General features: G+C 39.0%; 1 long non-coding RNA gene across 1 annotated transcript; it reads right to left on the bottom strand.

The window, feature by feature from the left end:
- Nucleotides 1–2,791: 2,791 nt before the first annotated feature.
- On the bottom strand, nucleotides 2,792–16,884 carry LOC137202818 (uncharacterized). The gene is made up of 3 exons (XR_010932797.1): nucleotides 16,776–16,884; nucleotides 3,335–3,436; nucleotides 2,792–2,955 (listed from the first exon to the last, which is right to left on the bottom strand). It is a non-coding gene; the product is annotated as an uncharacterized lncRNA (long non-coding RNA).
- Between the last annotated feature and the right edge of the window lie 4,429 nt (nucleotides 16,885–21,313).

The following is a 21,313-nucleotide window of genomic DNA, read 5'->3' as shown; positions in this document are numbered from 1 at the left end:
TCTGCCCTAGGGAATCCAAAGGATAGGTCAGCCCCAACCTCTCTCCTTGCTGAGGGAGTGGGATTTCAGGTAAGTGAGGACACAGAGGTGAAATACAGATTTGTAATATAAGGAAACAAGTGCTATACTATTTATGTATGAAGTGTTACAAATTCATCAATGCTGATGTAATCAGCATCGTAAAGTGTGACCCCCATCGACTTCCTGCTCCTATAGCTATGTATCTATATTTGCACTCTGTTATTCTTCCATTCATCCTACAAATATTTATTATGCAACCACCATATGCCACCCACATACATTCCTTTCCTCCATTGTACAGATGCCTCTTCTGCTGTTTCAGGCTACCACCCAGGCTTTGGAGACGCAATATATAACAGTGATTAAGCAAGTAGAGTTAATCTGCCTGGGTTCAAGTCTTGACTCACGCTGTTGTCTGCCTTAGTTTCTTCATCCATAAAATGAGGACAATCATAACACTTACCGCCCAGGAGTATTGTTAAGGTTAAGACAAATAATGCATTGAAGCCCTACCCTAGCGTCTGGAATGGTTAGGTAAATACTCAGTGTGTGTAACTGTTATTATCATGAATGATCCCATCCTTTCATCTGCTATAAGACCAGTTTTTCATTTTGCCATATTTTCAATCTTCTTTTATCTGTTCCTTTTACCCCATATAGTTACAAATACATGCTCCTGTCTCATATATCAGTAAATGTCCTCAATTCTATATATCTCTCTAGCTTTTAGATCATGCTCTGATCATTCTCTTTTCCTTTAGAATCAGAATGCTTGGAGTATTGACACTATTTTTTTAAATTTCCTTACATTCAGTTCACTTTCCAGCCCCTTCCATCATGCTACCACCCTTGACTTAAAAAAAAAAACCTATTAATTTCCAAACCCAAAGATCATGTTGATCCTCTTTAATTTGACTTATTACACCCTTCCTGAAACTTCTTCTTTCTTTGGCTTTGGCACTGTGCTCTTTCTGGTCTTCTTCCACATTTTGAACCATTTCTTCTCAGCCACTTTTGCAGACTCCTCCCATTCACAGACAATTGGTTAGAGAATTCTGCCATTTCTACATTCTGAACACCTCTTGTATCTTTCCCTTCTACTCTTTTCACACCATAGTTGCTTTGGCCCAGATCTTTATTATATCTTATCTGTATCATTGCAATAGCCTTCAAGTTGGTCATGCGGCTTAGTTTCTTGACCCTACTCCATATTTCTTCTACAGTAGTGATTTTTCTAAAATACAAATGTAATACATTTTACATTTCCCAGGCCAAAGCAGTGTGGAGACAAAAAATGTGCACAACATCAATATTAAAATAGTATTTCTCCTCCCCAAAACTCATAAGCCAGTCTAATCATGAGAAAAACATCAGAAAAATTCCAGTAGAGCGGAGTCCTGCAATATACCTGGCTAGTCCTCCTCAAAACTGTTAAGGTCATTGAAAATAAGGAAAGTCTGAGAAAATGTCACAGCTAAGAGGAGCCTAAAGAGACAGACAACTAAATGTAATTCTGGATGGTATCCTGGATGGTATTGTAGAATAGAAAAAGGTCGTTGGGTAAATACTAAGGAAATCTGAACAAACTATGGCCTTTTGTTAATAATCATATATCAATACTGGTTAATTAATTGTAATAAATGTACTGTATTGATGTAAGGTGTTCATAATAGGGGAAACTGTGGTGGGAACTCTGCACTACCTGCTCAATTTTTCTGTAAATCTAACCTGTTCTGAAGAATAAGGTTTATTATTAAAAAATAGAGTTTGTTACAGAAAAAAACAGATGAGAGAAATAGGATCAACAGATAAGGATTACAACAAATATAAAAGGATTAATTATCGCCTTCCAAAGACAGACACTTTTGAATTGAGTAAAGTCAAGCTAACGAGTTAATAAAAAACTAACAAAAATAATCAGTTAAACACTATTCTGAAGAGACACTTATAATTTTTAAAAAAGTTGAAAATGAAGTTGAAATATAACATATGTCAGACAAATTCTAATCTATATTTAACAAATTCTAACAAAATACAGAAACATCAAATGAGGGGAAGAAGATGTACTCTTGGGAAACTTTTTATTTTTACAAAATATATTACACATTTAGCTCACTATTTGTCCGATTTTTTTTTTTTTTTTTTTTTGTGTGGTACACGGGCCTCTCACTGTTGTGGCCTCTCCCATTGTGGAGCCCAGGCTCAGCGGCCATGGCTCACGGGCCCAGCCGCTCCGCGGCATGTGTGATCTTCCTGGACTGGGGCACCAACCCATGTCCCCTGCATCGGCAGGCGGACTCTCAACCACTGTGCCACCAGGGAAGACCTTGTCAGATTTTGAAAAATACATTATTTAGGAGATTTTGAATGTAGGCATAAAAATGGGACTTTGTTTAGAGTGTTTGTGCACGTGTGCACACACACGTTGGTGGTTTTGGTGTCTAGTATCTTATAATGATTGAGCAGTTTTCTATCTACAATGACTACTTTAGAAGAGTTTACATAACATAGGACACATTAGTTCCTCTGGGTCAGAATATATTTTTAAATATACTTTTTGTTCCCTCTGTAGTATTGGATTTTCAGTTTTACAGCCTTGTTTTTGCTATAAACATTACTCATTTATATTTGTATGTTTAAGTATATGTTAGATATTCAAGTTTATATAGATATATAGTTATAAATGAGCAAAGTTTATATATTTTAAGCATCGAGTTTGCTAGATTTTTAAATATATTATAAAAAAGTCTAAAGGAGCAGTGAAAAAAAATAGTGTTTGTCTTTTTATTTCACTGACCCCCTCCCCATTGAGACCTTCTAGACCCCTCAGATTCTCCTCCAAACATGGGAGCCTGGGAGGCTGGTGCTGATCCGTGTGTGCTCTCAAGAAATCTTTTTGTCATCTGCTCTTTTTCTTCTCTCTTGTTCTGGCTCCTAAAGAAAAAAGAGAATAATGTTTTCTGTTGAAAGATCTGGAGTCTTCGCCAGGGCACCGATGCCAATGCTGGTGTCCAATGTTTAAGGCGCCAAGGTCCTTGCAAAGCAGCCAGTACATTTCTTCCTGCCAAATCTGCTGACTCTAGTGCTGTTGGTTTGATGATATTGTCTTGGGATCTGAGATTCTCATGGGAATCTTGTGAAACAGTCCTTTTAGATTCCTTGCCTGTTACTACAGTTCTTTCTTCTTGGGGCTCAGGCATCAATCTATAGGGACTGGAATTAAGGATAATCAGAGCTGCCAACACCGTGTTGCTAAGCTTAGAGCCACGGCTCTTGCATCACTGACTTTAAGAGACCTAGGAACTCTTCTTACCGATTGACTTATCTTCCAGGATGTTTCTTGATCACTCATGCAAACAGACTGCTGAGGGCCTGGGCCACTTAGCCCTCAAAAGCTGTCCAGGCATTTCTGAATCTGAAGAAGAAAACAGCACAGGCTCAAGTTACATAAATATGATCATGTTGTTGTGCTGTTTAGAATTCTTCAGTGCCTCCTTGTTGCAACTTCCCGTGGCCTTATGTGGCACTCTTCTATCCTGGTTTAGTACATCTCTCCAGGCTCAGCTGGAGACAAACCCTACCCCAACCCTCTAGCCCAGCAACATTGAACTATCTTAAGCAACACATTTCATAACTTTGCCAGGCTTCTCATGTCTGCATGCTTTACCCATGAGGTCCAGAAGTAGCATACCATCATTTTGTATTTTCACCACTGTAATACTCCTTTGTATTAGTTATCTATTGATGTTTAACAAATTATCCCCAAACCTAGTGGCTTAAAACAATGAACCCTTATTATATCACAGTTTCTGTGGGTCAGGAATCTGGGCATGGCTCAGCTGGGTTCTTTAACCCAGGTTTTTTTTATAAGGTTACAATCAAGGTGTTGGTCAGAGCAGTGGTCTCATATGAAGGTTCAACTGGGGGAAGGTCCTCTTTGAAGCTCCCTGACTTTAGTGTTGACCAGTTCAGGTCTACGTAGTCTGATGGGCTGAGGGCCTCAGTTCTTCACTGGCTATTGACCACTGGCCTCTTTCAGTTCTTTGTTACGTGGACCTCATAGGTACCTCACAACATGGTAACTGGTTTCCATCGAAGCGAGTAAGACAGCAAGAGAGGATGAGCAGAGGGAAAACAGAATCTTTCGTAATCTAATCACGAGGATTACTCTACTTTAACTCCTTTAAAGTGATAGGATATATCGCTTTTGCTGTATTCTGTTTGTGAGAAGCAAGTCACTAGGCTTAGCCCACATTCAGATGGAGGGAATTATCCAAGGCCTGGAACGCCCAGGCTGGGGTCACTGAGAATGCTCTGTGGTTGGCCGGTGGAGGCAATAACTCCACCCATAACTGGTTCGCACGTCCAGACTGATGACACCACACATGCACCAAGATGTCACAACAGTATTTACTACTCACATAATGGGTCTTTCTGAAGAAAGTAGGGCAGGCATAAAAGCCAGTCTGGAATGTCTTGAGAGAAGAGAGAAGCCAGTGGCTTTAGCTTTTATTGTGGTGAGGAGGTGGGACCTTGGTGAGGATTCCCACGGGAATGGGGTTTGGATGGTCTAAACTTTTTCACCAGCACCAATGGATGGAGCCCCAAGGCTTTCTCACTGTCTTGCTCTGATATGGGGAAAATGGAAAGGGGGAGAATAGGATGTGAGTGCTGTCAGGGGTCAACCAGCAAAATGAAATTGGAGACAGACTCCTTGTTACAAGGGGCTATTTTAGAGGCGGTCTACCATATCCACTGTCATATAATTGCTTATTTACTTGTTTGCCTTTTACAAGATAAAGAATGTATTTTAATCTGTCTTTATGCTCTCAGCCCTTAGTGCAGTGCCTGGCATATCATGGTCACTCAATAAATGTTGGCTGAATGAATAACTGAATGACTGACTAGGTGGTCTCTCCCTCCCCTCTTGATCATTATTTATCCCCTGTTGTATACCTATTGATTTGTCATAGAACTGACACACCAAGTGGCATTTATTTCTTTTCAGAACTGTATCCTTTACTAGTCTGAAAGCTCACTGAAAACAAGAATTTGTCTTGTTATAAACATTTGTGCCCTCAGTATCTAGTATGATATCACACACAGATGTTCAGTTAGTGTTGCATGAAGAGTTCAGTCAATTCTACTAAGGAGAAAGGAGTAAGAAAAACATTGAAAACAGAGAGAATATTTTAATCTGGATCTTGAAGAATAAATAAAAGCTTGACAGGAAGGGACACAGGGTTGGGGAGGCTTTAGACAGAGAATAATCTAGACACACTAAGTAGCAGTAGCAAAGACAATGAATTACAAAAAAATCATGGGGTAGTAGTAGGATTGAGCTGGTTGGAGATGTGGCAAAAAGGAGGCTCACATCCAGGTTGTGAAACTTTGTAGGCTAGATTAAGTAGCATGGAACTTCTCTCTAAGATAACGGGGAGTAATTTAAGATGTTTTAAAACTTGGGTGCAGTTTTTATTTTATTTTAAAATTTTATTTATTTATTTATTATTGGCTGCGTTGGGTCTTCATTGCTGCGTGGGCTTTTCTCTAGTTGCGGCGAGTGGGGGCTGCTCTTCCTTGCAGTGCATGGGCTTCTTATTGCAGTGGCTTCTCTCGTTGCTGAGCACGGGCTCTAGGCACGTGGGCTTCAGTAGTTGCAGCACGTGGGCTCAGTAGTTGTGGCACAGAGGCTCAGTAGTTGTGGCACACGGGCTCAGTAGTTGTGGCACACGGGCTCAGTATTTGCGGCTCACAGGCCCTAGAGTGCAGGCTCAGTAGCTGTGGCTCACAGGCTTAGTTGCTCCGCTGCATGTGGGATCTTCCAGGACCAGGGCTCGAACCCGTGTCCCCTGCATTGACAGGCAGGTTCTTAACCACTGTGCCACCAGGGAAGTCCCTGCAGTTTTTAATGTAAGCAAATCTATTTTAGAAAACAATTCTGATGGCGGAGTAGAATGGATTTGAGTAGGGAGTGATCTGGAATCAATCAGGGGTGGGAAATGGGTGGTTTCATTGGGACAAAATGAACTCTACCTGGAAGAAATCAGAGTGTAGGTAGAAGGTAAGCATCAGCATTCTGAGTGATGCTGAGAGGAATCCAGAGCGCTGAGATTTGCAAGGTATGGAAAGCTGAGAAAATTCCATTGAAAGGATTGTGAGGATGTATAGACAATAGAGATAAAGACAATGGAAGAATCAACCAGAGAAAGACATTAACTCTGATTATCTTGATAATTGATCAGTTGGTATCCGCAATAAGAACTTTAGCTCACTTTCAGTTTTGGACACATATAAGACTAATGAAAGAAAAAAAAGTGAGAAAAAAATATCATGCCCAAAGCATTACAATGGATACAGAAAATAGTTTTTCCTGTGTCCATGAGACTAACTTCATAGACATATATTATCTCTCTAATACTCTTTCTTTTATTCTAAAGGAATTATTTCATATTTCTCAAGTCAAGTCTCAAAACTATTTTCTAATATGGAATTTCATAGCCTAAGCTTTGTGTTCAAAGAAGAATGTTGCAGTTGTTACAGGCTAGATTATTTTCCTGGGCAATTCTGAAAAGGAGAAATAGACATGTTTCACGTCTTTGGTATTCCTAGCTTAAGTTGGAATCTGAAAGCATTGTGGTTAGAATCTGCGGTCCTATACACAGTAAGGGTCACCTTTGACTAGTGAGGCAGAAAACAGGCCACAGGACAAAGAGGTGCCCATAAGCTCTGTTTTTACATTACTATAGCCCTTCCAAAGAGCAGCCTAAGAATTCTGCATGGAATTTGCTTTCCACAGATTTTTAGTGTTTTAGAGCTGGCATAATTTCATATTTCACCATTTTAGTAGGACCTTTCACATACTTTCAGTTGTAATTTTACTATTGGATGATTAATATTACAAATGCAAAGTAACAAAATGCTTTTCTGAATTCAGTAAGCCTTTTAAATGAATTTATATTTTATTAAGTGCAATAGTATCTGCACACATTTGAAGCATTAGTATCACATGTGTTAGTAGTATTTATTCAGTTGTACGTATGATTTATCTGAACCTTTTTAGTAACTCCATTACCCTGAATAGGTTTTGACCCACAGGTTAGAAACTGATTTGGTCCAACTTCCTTACTTCACAGATGAGGGGACAAATGATTTAGAACAGGTCATTTACATGAATTGCTTAAGGTTACAAAGGGTTCTAAGGTCGGGGTAGAACCTATAACTTCTGACCTTTAGACCAATTAATATGAGTCCAAAATAGCCAAAAGCATTAGACTTATTAACACAAAGGCAAAATTCAGTTATAATGTGTATGCTAAATAGCCTGATGTATCGATTCTAATCTTCAGAAGGTGCTCCCAGACTCTGAACTTCCTGGCATATATGACAAATCATATTGGGCCCTCTATTACTCTTGAAAGTTAAAAATTATTTTCCTGATTTTCATTATTTGAAACAAACTGTACACGGAGTTTAAAAATCTAGGTATGAGAGAGTCTATCTGCTTATCTATATATGCCCGAGCACTTGGTACTGTGGTTCAGTTTCTTTCACATTCATTTTTCCCCTTTGAGAGTAGGAAAGAGGGAATAAAGAAAGTAAAAGCCAGAATGGCTCAGCTTGCAGGAAGAGGAGCTAAAAAGGGGCAGAGGGTAGACGTTTGAGATGCTCAACGTGTGTGCGGATAGCTGTGTCCCACTGATTCCGTTGGAGGAGTGTATTTGAAGTGGCATAATAATTAGGCTCAAAAATTTACCCTCAGTGTGTCCTTTAAAGAAAAGGCTTGGGTTGAACCTTGGGATAGTTCATTTCAATGATTTTTAGGCCTCTGTAGAATGCAGCTGCAGAAGAGAAATCTCAGGAAAACTGGTTTTCTCCCTTTTGAGACCTAATATTGCATATTTTCGGATTAACCAGAGTGTTGGTGAAAACCACTTCCCTTTAAATTTCATATCAGTTATTTATGCTTTATGATTAAACCATTACTATCAAAACCACAGCATAAAATTATAATTAGGCCTCTTTTTTCTGAACTTACACATGTCTTAAAAACCTTATTATTATAAGATATAGTATCTGCAGACAGAAATGTAAAGTTATCATACCCAGATTCTAAACTCTGTGTGTTATTCCTTTCAAATAACGAAAACCAGGAAACTGATAATGACATTGCAGAATTAAAATACAGATAGTTGGGCTCCCCTGGTGGCGCAGTGATTGAGAGGCTGCCTGCCGATGCAAGGGATACGGGTTCTTGCCCCAGTCCGGGAGTATCCTGCATGCCGCGGGGCGGCTGGGCCCGTGAGCCATGACTGCTGAGCCTGCGCGTCTGGAGCCTGTGCTCCGCAATGGGAGAGGCCACAACAGTGAGAGGCCCGCGTACCGCAAAAATAAATAAATAAATAAATAAATTAAATTAAATATATCACTTCTTTCATTAAATATATCAAATATTTTTCTTTCCTTGATTTGTGGATGGGTTTTGCAATAAGTTTGATTCCAATAAATAAATGTTTGGATGCTATTTCTTTAGAGCAAAGTTAACATATAATCTAATGTATAACAGACACTCAGTACTGTCAATCAAAAAGATCTTAAATATTTTTAAGGGAGATGGATTTCAACAAAGAGCCACTTGCTGACACTTAAGCACTTTAGAAGTGTATGAGAGTATAATGTTATGTTCTGGTATGGAGCCAGAATGTTTTATTTTCTCACCAACATTTTATTTCCCTGAACTCTAAAAGAAGTGACAGGTTATTTTGTCTGTAATGGTGGTTATTTTCAACTTCAAAAACTTTTCTGTGATCTTAAAACCTTATAATTTGTTCATAGTTACAAGTTAATACAGGCACAGAGCAGCATCTGTATGTAATTTTAGCTGAGAGATAGAGTGGGAACTTTTAGTCCTTCCAAACTTATTTCATCAGACATGCATTGTCTAGGACAAGTCTGCTGCAAGCATAATACTGAGTTAGCTTAAGTCCGATTTGTTGGAAATGTGGACATTTATGCATCTTTAGGGGGCTCTTAGCAGTGTCCCCCATCAGGCTTGTTCTCTGTTATATGGACAACCAGGAATGAGGGCAGGAAGGAAGGAAAGAAACACTGTACAAAAGCTCCCTCCGCCAGGCTCTGTAGTAGTGCTTTCTCCTACTCTACATCACTTAAGTCTGCGTAAAAACTCACCTCTCCACTACAACTTTTCAGGTATTCCTTTGCTGGGCATTGCCATGATACTCCGTTTTGGCGTCTACCCTTCCTAGACAGTGACTGGCCTACTCTGGCTTTCTCCCTTCCTCTCTCTCCCTTCAGGCACTTTCCAGCAGCTTAACTGTGGCTTTCTGGAGATGCAGGACTTAACAGAAAGTAGTCTGAGGAGAGAAAAAAAAAAGAGTGTTGTGGGCAAGGTTCTTCAAATCACACAGAGACTAGTTCTGCTTTCATGTAAGAAATAAATCCCATGGATAGTGCTGTGGAAGTGAGGGGTAAAAAAAATTTCAAAAAGAAAACAAAAAGGAGTTTATTTGAAAAGAAGGGAAAGAAGAAAAGGAGTGACTGCAGTGTTTTGTTGAAGTCTCAATTATAAAGTATATGGAGTTAGGAGGCACCAAATTTTGTAATAAAGTTAAATTTGGAGACAGTCTATTATTTACATGATCTTAGGATAAATGTGGGCAATGTCAATTTAAAGATTACAAGCTGGAGAGAAATGATAGGAATTGTATCCATTTTTTAAAATTATCTGCCTTATTATATCCAGTCTTTACACTTGCAATTGTGCCCAACTTAAAAAAAAAAAATAAAGCAAGTCTTCCCTGATAGATTATTAGACAAATTGATTAGGTAACACTTTGGATGGAGTAGCTTCTCTGTAGACGTCTAAAAGTGAGTCTTTATCACTTAAAAACAAAACTAGGGACTCTGCATGTTATTTTCCATGCAAGGTTCTTGTCCTGGCAGTAAGGACAGGGACTGCAGTGCTTTCTGGTGGCAGCAGAAGGCTGGCAGTGAAAAGTATGTAACAATGCCTCTGTTATCTGTTTCCAATTCTTGCAGCATAGAGCTGGAATCCAGAAAATGTGCCGCCTTGAATAATTCAGCTTTCAAATCTCTTGGTGTTCATGACAATTTTGATTTACTTTTCCTTAACATTTTATTCTTTGCTTAGTTTTCATCCCCAGTTTTTCTTTTTTCTTTTTTTTTAAATTCCTCTGGCTTAAGTTCTTTGATTTTTAGATTCAGTACGATGATCTCCTTTAGAAATATTAAGCAAGGCTATCTAGTCAGAAACAGGATATACAAAGAAAGATATATGAGAAAAATCAAAAACAACTTCTAAAATAAGAAGTTAGCCTGAATTTTACAGAGCTTTATGATTTTATAATGACTCTCTTACCCCACTCTAATGTTCTAGGAGAGCTTTAGAGCTCACTTCTTACCCGGAATCTCCTTTGTAGATAACAAGCTTGACATGCTTTAAATATTTATAGTGGGACCCCAGAGTGTTACAGAAAACAATGCAGCTTCCAGCATATGGACTATGAAGCCAGAATCTTCATTAGTGTCACACATGGTGATAGAGTGGAAATAAACAGTCTAAAACAGGCAAGTCTGGCGAGGCTGGATCAGCTAAAGGATGAGAAACATTCACATGTGTCCTCCCAATATGTGTTTGTGTTTTCTTCTGATTTAAAAAATAATTTTTGTTTAAACAGCAGGAAAATGTTAATAAAGAAAAGGTACACTGAAAAATATAATTACTATCTTCCTAATAAAGCTTGTATTTTCTTTCTCTACTCTCTGTCTGCCTCTCTCTCTCTCTGTCTCTCTGTCTCTGTCTCTGTCTCTGTCTCTGTCTCTGTCTCTCTCTCTCTCTCTCTCACACACACACACACACACACACACACACACACCCCCGAGCTTGTCTTTGCTGGCCTTCATTCTCTCCTCCTCCCCACTGGCTTTCTCCACACGACCGTGAACACGGCTGCAAGCAGCAGCTCCAATGTTGTAAACATGGTAGTTTCGCCACTGTGAGGAAAGACAGGGTCCCTGCTTCTGTATGTAACATGTCTATGGAAAAATGCTGATTAACCAGAGTTTGAGTCTTGTGCCAATCCTTCACACCAGTCCCTGTTGCTAAAACGATGGGACCATTTGAATGGCAAGCCTGGTTCGTGTGACCATGACTGGCAACCTCACTAATGTCAAAAGTTAGAGCAGGGGAGGACCAGGTCTGCCAAAGAAGAGGTTGCATTTACTAGAGGAAGGGGAAAGGGGCATGTTCAACCAGTAGAGATACAGGTGTCTACTCTATGGAAAGTTAAGGATACAGTGAGAATTGCCAGACACACTGTTTTGCAAGATCTGATGAGATCTTTCACAGAAGACGGCAACATCCTTATTGATGCAATAGACATTTATTAAGTGTCTCCAACTGTAACCCTTGACATGCAGTTTCTCCCGTCCTGGGACACAGGAGTGAGAAGTAGGTGATACTCAAATCCAAACCCCTTTCCCTGGTGGAGTGGTTTACACATGCTTCTTGTGACTTTAGAGTGTCCCCCTGCAGCCACAAGACGTTGTTTCTCTAATTCCAAATTAATTCTCTAATTCATCAGAGGCCACTGCTACTGACACTACACAATATCAGTTAGGGCTGCCCTGCTGATCTCCTTTCCTCTGTGCCTGTGCACACACTGAGCCGACACACTTTGTTACTTGGCCTCTCACCGCACCCATAGGGACAGACCGAATCATGACTCGGGGTTTGTCATCTTCCCTCTGACACCATGCCCATATCCTCATGCCTGTCAATACTTTCTTTTTTTCCCCATCACTTTCATCTTCAGCTGAGGTAAGAAATAGCCTTCTTCCCTCCAATGAAATAACTCTTAACTGGCTCCCAAGTAACATCCTTTGTACTGCCCTAGAGATAAAAACCCTTTCTTAGGCTCAATTTCTTAAAGTTCTTCACCTGAGGCTCCTAAACTCAGTTGTTGGGAACTGATACTGCTTACTATGAATCCCTCAAGTTCTGTCCCTGGCACACTTCTGCTGGTGCCTCAGGACTGAATCCTACCACCTCTACCCTGCTCACTCAGGTTCAACTAAAAACCATACTCCTCATAGGTCAGGAGGTTTGCTTGACTCTGGACTTGTTCAAGGGTCTCAGTCACTTCTCTTTCAAGCAGACTCCTTGAACTTGCATGCAACTAGAATCTTCCAAGTCCTTCTTGTTTTATTTCTTGATATATTGAAATTGAGAGTGGATGTACATTTTGGGCTTTTGTCATGCACCCTTGCTACATGGCTAGCTCTAATATGAAACAGAATGAAATAAGATCAAAAACCAAAAGAATACAGAAAAGGTCAGGAGAATACAGACCAAGGACTAACTGATTCCAACTGGGGGAATCAGGTAACAATTTAAGAAGATGTGATATTTGAGCTGAGCTTTGAAGGGTGGGTTGGATTTTGATTGGGGTTATGGAAGCATTTCAGCTTGAGAGACAGAGTTGTGACATCCATAGTGAGTTTGGGGAAATGAAAGTACACATCCACAGAACTTTGGGGGACTAAAATGTATTCTCAGAAATCAATTAAATTTTTTCCCTTCATAGTGGGTCCAAATATAAGTCAAACCACTCATATGTTGAAAAATGAATACAGAAAAAAGATTATTGAATCCCCTCCATGAACACTGAAGAGTTCAGTCTTAACTGGGAGGGAGGGAGTATTATGAAAGGACCAGAGCAAGGAAGTAATATTTTTTTGAAAAATGTTTTTGAAAGCAAAGTAAATGTTGGATAGAGAACTGCTAGACTGAAGATAAGAGGACCAGTTAAGAAACTACTGTGGATTGAGAGTGACCAGTTTATTAAGTAGCCTGAATTCAGAGGGAATAAATCAGGAAATAATTTTGGAGGTCAGGTAGAGGGAAAGGGCTGCTCTTCTCTGACTGATGCTGCTGTTGTTACCTCGGCAGCTGGTGCTTCCTGTAGGGCAGATGTCCGAATGCTTCTCTTCCTGTTGGAGGCTCTTCTGTGTCTCCCCTGAGACCCACCCCCAAAGGTCTCAGCACCTCCATATTGTACCATCCCCTGTCAGGAGTGATACTTTTTCCAGCTCACTCTTCAGGGCAACCTTCAGCTTTTCAAGCTTCTGTCCTGGAGGCAGACCCCTCCATAGTCTTCTCTGTTGGATACTCTTCCCCCACCAGACAACTCTCTTAGGCTAGGATCTGCCTTACTTCAGTGACATTTGTGTGGCCCACCAGAACTGGGCTCTGCCTCCAGGTCTGCCAAACTCTGGAAATGCAAGCTGCCTTTCCCACTACCCCTCCCTCTTCCCTCTACTCACCTAGCCGCCAAAGGCAACTGCAGCCAGATGCCACCTTCAAACTGCTCCAGGTGCATATCGTACCTAGACTCTCTGCCCTCCAAACACCAGGGTTTCATTAGGTTCTCTCAAGGACTCTTCTACTTCACTCCTGTATTATCCCTGGATGAGCCAAGGGGTTTATCCAGTTTACCCACTTAGAAAGAAGCATCCAGTTGGAGAAGGAGATGCCTGTTGACTTTCCCTATGAGTATGCCACCCCCACCAATCTATCCAAAGATTCCTCTTTGCCCCTATCACTAGGAATTCATCCTAATAACCCCCTTAGAGGGAACTTCTCTCTAATGAATCTCTATCCTTATCTTCCATAGACTATTAGAAATGATGGCTTCTGGAACAGTTGGTAAGTCCTGTTATGATAGGTCCTTTATAGAGGTCCTATTTAACATTCTTTTATATTCATAAATGTGAATACGAATGAAAGGTTCTCAGTAGGAATTGCCAAGATCCAAGTTTGGAGTCTGCCATTTCCTAAGTATATGACAGGAACACTCAGTACTTCACTTCCCTGAACTGGAAAAATGGGGTGCTAATTGTACCTATCTTCGGTGATACAATACTGTGAAAATTAAATGAATAATAAATCTAAAGAGCTTAGGTTATTGCTTGACCACAGTCTTATACGGTCTTTGCTTCTTGTTGCTCTCACATCACAATAGTGGGGTAATAGTGAAGATCCTTATGACAGGATTTCTCTCAAATATCTGAGTTAAAAATATGTTCTCTATTTAAGTGATGAATTACGATAGATCCACTTTAGTTTGGTCAAAAGTGTTAAGATCAAAAATGGATCCAGTCACTCAGCTAAGGGCAAATTTTTTTCATTGAGTCAATGAACTGGGGACAGGTAAAATTTTCAAATACTAGGAGTTAATGTATCGGGGCTTATGGCTTTGAAGAATGGGTAACAGATTATTGGGCTGGAGATGAAGAGACCTGAGTTCTACTCATGGATCAACAATTAACAGTGTGTGAATACAGACAACTCACTTAATTCCCTGGGCCTTGGTTTTCACATTTGACAAAGGAAGGGTTGCACTGGACGGGAAGATAGCACGGTGAGGAGAGTGGACTCTGGTGACAGAGAGAACTAAACCCATATGAGCTCTGCTGTTTACCAGATCTGTACTCATGAGCAAATTATTTCACCTAAGTGTTGTTCCTCTATGTGCAAAAAGAGGATATTAATAGTGCCCGTCTCCCAGGGTTGTCGTGAAGATTAGAGAATTCATCTAAGTGCTGAGCCCAGAACATGGTACATAATAAGCATCCCAGAATATTACTTTAATAATGACTACCTACTATTATTTCCGGTTTCATGATTAAGTCCATGGATCATCCGCTGAGGCTATGAAATTTGTATCTGTACTGATCATGTTTCCTGAGGTCACCCTTCTGTTTTTTGGCTACTGTCTCCTTCTACTGTTCTCCTGACACATGAATTAAATACAATGATCTCCTTTTAGTAAGTGTACTTGGGTCTCTTTTAAATACATAGTCTTTAGTAATAAACTGAAAGTACATTTATGTCTTTCCACATGCAATTTGCCAGTAAGCAATCTACCTTTCTTTTACTTTATACTTATTTCTTTTGGTCTGGAAGACAAGTGGCCAGTGTTTTATTTTCACAGTAGACTGAAGATATCCATCCATTTAGCATTGATTTCAGTAAATATTTATCAACATATTGTCTGCTATGTGCTTGGCCCTGGTAGGTCCTTGGGACACAATGTCAGAAAGGCATGATCTCTGGCCTCAAATAGGTTTACAGTGACTAATACCTAGAAATATGACAGATCTTGGGTGCCCTGTGGAAGCTGGAGTATGCATGTATTTAAATTGGTCTTTAAGGTGGCAAAAGTAATTTCTACTAGGTGGTATAGTCTTAGGAATACTTTAGAAGGCTGTTTTATTTTCCCTCAATATTTCTTCTTCTAGGTGACTAGGTCCTGCTGAAGAAAATGGCCTAAACATGGGTCTGGTGTCACTACAAACTCTCCAACCTTAGGTGGCTTCTCAATGCTTCTTGGCCATCCTTCAATATTTCCCCCAGCATCTCCCTTTGTGGCTTCATCAGGACCAAAACCTTCCTTTCAGACCTTCTCCACTTATCTGACGCCTCTCATCCGCTGCCCTGTCCTTCCTTTTCAGAAAGTGACTTACTTACCTCACAGAGAAAGTCGAAATCTGAAAGTGGAATTCCTCAACTTCCTGCCACTACACTGACATATTCACCTGGGTTGTAACCCACCCTTTAGCAGCCGGGTATCTCTTTCTGCCCAAGGCCAGGCCATCCACTCCTTCACAGGATCCCATCCTTGCCTCTTTCTTCTCTCAATCTTCAACTGTTCACTGTCTCCCGGCTCCATCCTATCAGGTTTTAAATGTGCTCAAGACACTTGTCTTTAAAAAGTTTAGAAAACACAAGCCCTTTTCAAACATGCGTCTCTCAGATGCCACTCTATCTTCATAACGAAGCTGTTTGAACTTCATTCTGAGCTCACTGTCTGCGCCCCCTCCGCCCTGGTTCACATTCATCCTACTCCCGTTTCATATCAACAGCTCCATGAAGGCTGTCGATGATTTCGTTTTTGTGAAATCCAATAGGTATTTATCACTCATTTTATTTGACTTTCTCCCCTTCTTACTTGACTACACCTGTCCTTCTGGAAATACTTTGGTTCTTAAGTAATCTGATTTTGATTCCTATTTCAACATTCTGTCCTGATTCTTTAAGACAGCATCTTGAAATGAACCCTCCTAATAGCTCTTTTTCCAATTCCAGCTGTGATTAAACAATCCCACAGAGGTGGGCATATCTCTATCCTTGTTCCTATATTAAGAAGAGATATGGGGCAGAGGAGAGAGATTGAAAGAGAGAGACTGAAAGAGAGAGAGGGGAGAACGAGAGAGAGAGAGAGAGAGAGAGAGAGAGATGATAGATATTTCCAATATGCTTTGAGAAATGCTGGGCCAAGTTTTGAGAGGAGAGGCTGGTGGGGATCTGTGGTTACACAACACTCAGGGACTACTCTGGAAAAAAGAAAACCCTGAGTATTGTTTTAACTCAAAATAGAGACAAAGTGAGAGGGGATTTAAATAAGTTCACATGTGGGGCTTTGTAATAATAAGTGCAGAACCGTGCCTGCCAGTTCTCACTGATTAGTCATAGATGTGGTTTCCATGGTGATTTCATACATAGGCTGAGCTCCCCACCCTGCTCCTCCTACCTTCACTGGTGCTTACATTAGGTGAGACAAACCACAAGAATAATTAATAAATATTTCAATGCTTTAAGGTCTGATCCAGATCCTGGAAAGCTACTGTCAAAAATAGATAACTTAGCTTACCATTCCTTATTTTGTATTCACTCAGGGAAATGGGGATCTAGGTAATTTCCAGATTTCCAACTTCATATGCCTCATGTTCAGTGGGCATGTTAGAATTTTTGTTTCCTTCTGGAAGAATGGAGAAAACATGACAGTAAGAGATGATATCTGGTCCGCATTTCAGCAACTTTTCTATTTTGGATACTACAAATTTTGTGTGTTCTCAGCATCACCTCAAAAGTAAAGGAAAGTTAGAATAGCACCTATTGTATTTATCTAAGACCACATAAGTGAAAAAAGGCTATGTAAGGCATTCCTTAGGCAGATGTAGTATACGTTCAAAGTGATTTCTAAGAGTTCACTTAATTTAGCTATGCCAGACTGAAGATGGTTTTATCTTTAAATTATATACATTGAATAATTTTGGTCAAGCAAATCACGTGGTAGATAGATGGTTAGATAGAGAGGTTATGCTCACAGTTCCAAAAATAAGAATGTTTTCATTTATAATATTAATTAAACAAAACAGTATATTTGTTTTACTGTACTATGTGACAGGGACCATTACTTTTTCTTAAAACAGATTGAAATTCTTTTTAAGAATTTTTCTTAGAGTCACTAAAAAAAAAAAAAAATTAAGGTCCTCAGTGGAGGCCTTGAAATGTATTTGAGTTTTGAATACATTCACTATGCAACTGAGAGTAAGTCTGGTAAATAAATATGCAGCTTGGGCAATGGGTTAACACAAAGTATGCAGCAATAAAACAGGTAAAGTGATTTTCTCATATGGCTTATAACTGGACTCTGAAACACACTTTTCCAACCATTTTTCCTGCACCTGCAAATAAAATTAGGAAAAAGCAAACAATCGAAAAACAATATAAAATTATGCTTGCTTCAAAGCGTCTTTCTTACTTTAATTTTCTGTAAAAACTACATGCCTTTACATGAAATATATTTTTGGTCTCAGTTTACACAGGTGAGTATATGAAGTAATGGAGACCCTGCATTTCTGTTGAGTCCATTTCAGTTTTTATCACCCTAATAGTTGAGGAATTCTTTCTATATTTGTGTGCAGTGTAAAAGGATGGAACTAAAAAAATCAGTGTCCATAAATCTTACCTCTGTAGAATATCTCAAAAATGGCCGTGCAATGCCTACTTTTCTCTCTAACCTGTTTGTGAAACTTGGTTGACTACATGCAATTCATTTGAGCTGCATAGACCTCCATTGGATGCCAAAATATTGATTTCAGCTTTTGTTTCCCACCCTATTTTGTTTCATAAAGGAATAAAACATTTCTTCAAATTCCTGTATTATATCCCAAAGTGCATCATCCATTTTTGCTACCCTCCCTTTAAAATAAAGATCCGATATCCATATTGACCTTTTTCAGTCCACAAACTCTTCCACTCCCTGGTGATTGTGTGTTTTTTATACTTTATTTCAAATCATAAAATTACAGCGACATAAAATGTTAGGCTTGTAAATGGTCACAGAAATGATCCAGTCCAGTCTTCATAATTTATCAGTAAGAAAACACATTGAGACTGCAAAAGTAAGAGTAAGTAAGAGATTTGACATATTTGTTTTTTGGTGTGACAATGTCCTTGAGTATCAGTCTAACTAGTCCATATTTTTATAAAATAAATGGCTATAATATTTGAAAAATGTAATGTATGTTGAAACAAAACGGCACAGGTGAATTTTTGTTTGGTGTCATATTCTCCTGAGTGAAGGCATTTACTTGACTCTTTGCAAACACACCAGTAGAGTCTTATATTTAAACCGCTCAGTCATCATCATGTTAGCCAGGCACCGCCCGAGCTAGAACAGAGTTGTATTATTAGCTCCTCCCATTGCTTCCAGAGTTTTGTAATTCAAGCTGGACTGGGAAAGAGCACTCCTTTCTTCTTCTGTCCTTGGAATGATGCCATCCTTTCCTTCATTTGTTTGCTGAGGCTCCTTGCCTTATTTTCACCCCATCCTGGTGGCATTCCACCTTATTTGGCATTCAGTCATGTCACTGGGGTAAACTTCAAGACTGGCTCCTGTGTATTCTGATCTTCTGCCATTTTTTTTTCCTGGCGAAAAAGTCTACTGGTTATATGCCACAGTGTCCAATTCCAATTTAACACCTCCTTAGAGGAAAGTTATTCTTGCTTTTTCTAAATGTATTATATCTTTGCCTTAGTGTAGAATTTTAAATAAATCTTAGTGATAATAATTTTTCCTGACCTTTTCTATCCCTAATAGATTGCTAGAATTTTGTCTCAGTAGCAAAATGAAATGAACAATATATTACTTATTTAATACTTTGTCTAGAAGGAAGAATTTTGTCTATATGGATCTTAGACCATAAACGATCAAGAACTTCTTTTCAAGAATAATTGACGGAAAACCAATTTTCAGGAGCAAGACACATCAGTTCATTATATTTTGCAGAATTCCAAATATAAAGGCCATTTAAACAGAAACGATTGTGTAAATGTTTGGAAAAACTTACATCCTTTTTTTTTTTTTTTGCGGTACACGGGCCTCTCAGTGTTGTGGCCTCCCCCGTTGCGGAGCACAGGCTCCGGACGCGCAGGCTCAGCGGCCATGGCTCACGGGCCCAGCCGCTCCGTGGCATGTGGGCGGACCGGGGCACGAACCCGCGTCCCCTGCATCGGCAGGCGGACTCTCAACCACTGCGCCACCAGGGAAGCCCAAAACTTATATCCTTTTAAAGCAGTTGATACTTCCAATTATATTTCATTTTTCATGGACCATTATCATTACGCTCTATAGAAATTTAATTGATGTATTCAATGTGAATCCATTGTCAAAAATACTTCTATCAAATAATCCTATAATATTTGTGCAACCAACAGGTTATGAACCTTAATATGCAGAATAGTATAAAAGGTAAAAAAGTAACATTTTAGATGTAAAATAATGATTAGACCCATCAGAATTCTACATTCTCTTGGGTAAAAGTACATCATGGCTTAAAAGAAAACCTGTGAATTATTTACGAATCCCTCAAAATCAGAGGAAAGTTATTAGATTTCCTTTTTTTCCCCTTCCCTCCCCCTCTCTCTCTCACTTCTCCCTTTCTTTCTTTCTCTCTCTCTCTCTCCCTTTCTTTCTTTCTTCCTTCCTTCCTTCCTCCCTCCCTCTCTCTCTTTCTTTTCTTTCTTTTTCTTTCTTTCTTTCTTTTTCTTTCTTTCTTTCTTTCCTCTTTCTTTCTTTCTTTCTTTCTTTCTCTCTCTCTCTCCCTTTCTTTCTTCCTTCCTTCCTTCCTCCCTCCCTTTCTTTCTTTCTCTCTCTCTCTCCCTTTCTTTCTTTCTTCCTTCCTTCCTTCCTCCCTCCCTCTCTCTTCTCTTTTCTTTTCTTTCTTTCTTTCTTTCTTTCTTTCTTTCTTTCTTTCTTTCTTTCTTTCTTTCTTTCTTTCTTTCTCTCTCTCTTTCTTTCTTTCTTTCTTTCTTTCTTTCTTTCTTTCTTTCCTCTTTCTTTCTTTCTTTCTTTCTTTCTTTCTTTCTTTCTTTCTTTCTTTCTTTCTTTCTTTCTTTCTCTCTCTCTCTCTCCCTTTCTCTCTCTCCCTTTCTTTCTTCCTTCCTTCCTTCCTCCCTTCCTCCCTTTCTTTCTTTCTTTCCCTCCTTTCTTCCTTTTCTAAGTCATGAGTTAAATACCATGCGGTTAGCAATGTATTTTAATAAAATAAAAATGTTCTTTGGAGGGATGTATACCCCTCTTTCTTTCATTTTTTGTTGTTGTGTTGAACCTTTCTTTCCTTTCTTATTTTTAAAAGAAAAATTGAATAAGTAGTTAAGTGACTGACAATAGCCATGGAAGATATTTTGTTAGAATTTTCTTGACATTTTTGTCTTGTGAGATTCTAGTTATAGGTTCTGGTTATTGGATTAAGTTGTGTCTGGAAATAAATATTTACCTCAAAAGATTATTTTAATATTTAATACCTGAAGTTCTCTTAAACTTTTTCCATATAATAAAGAAATAGTGGTGTTTTTTTCATAGTAAGTACTTTAAAAATGTTTATTATATTATTACATGCACATATACACAGAAAAATGATACATATCATTATGATATGAAAATACACAAGACTGCAGATGTAAGAAATTTCACACACCACCTCTTCAACTAGAACATAGATCAAGAAACAAAATGGTATCAGCATCTTAGAAGCTCACTCATCTTTATTCCAATCTCTATTATCCCCACCCTAAGAATTAGCCACTTCTAATAAAATCGAGCAGTTTTGCCTGCTTTTGTATATTGCATATAGATTGGGTCATTTTATATGCACTATATATTTTTTCGGGGGGGGCTCTAAGTCTTTCTCTAAATAATATTTTTTGTGAGATTCATTTATGTTGTTGCATGCGGCTATAGATTATATGTTCTCAGTCTGTCCAGCATTCCACTGTGGGCATATATCACAATCTATTGATCTATTTTACTGTTGATTGATCATTACGACTGTAATGAGATTTGAGCTAGTATGAAGAATACAATCTACTCTTAAAAAGTATGGAATTTGAGACCAAAGAGAT

Source organism: Pseudorca crassidens, chromosome 11 (genome assembly GCF_039906515.1).
Source record: "Pseudorca crassidens isolate mPseCra1 chromosome 11, mPseCra1.hap1, whole genome shotgun sequence".
Classification (NCBI taxonomy): Eukaryota; Metazoa; Chordata; class Mammalia; order Artiodactyla; family Delphinidae; genus Pseudorca; species Pseudorca crassidens.
This window is presented reverse-complemented; position numbering and strand designations above follow the sequence as displayed.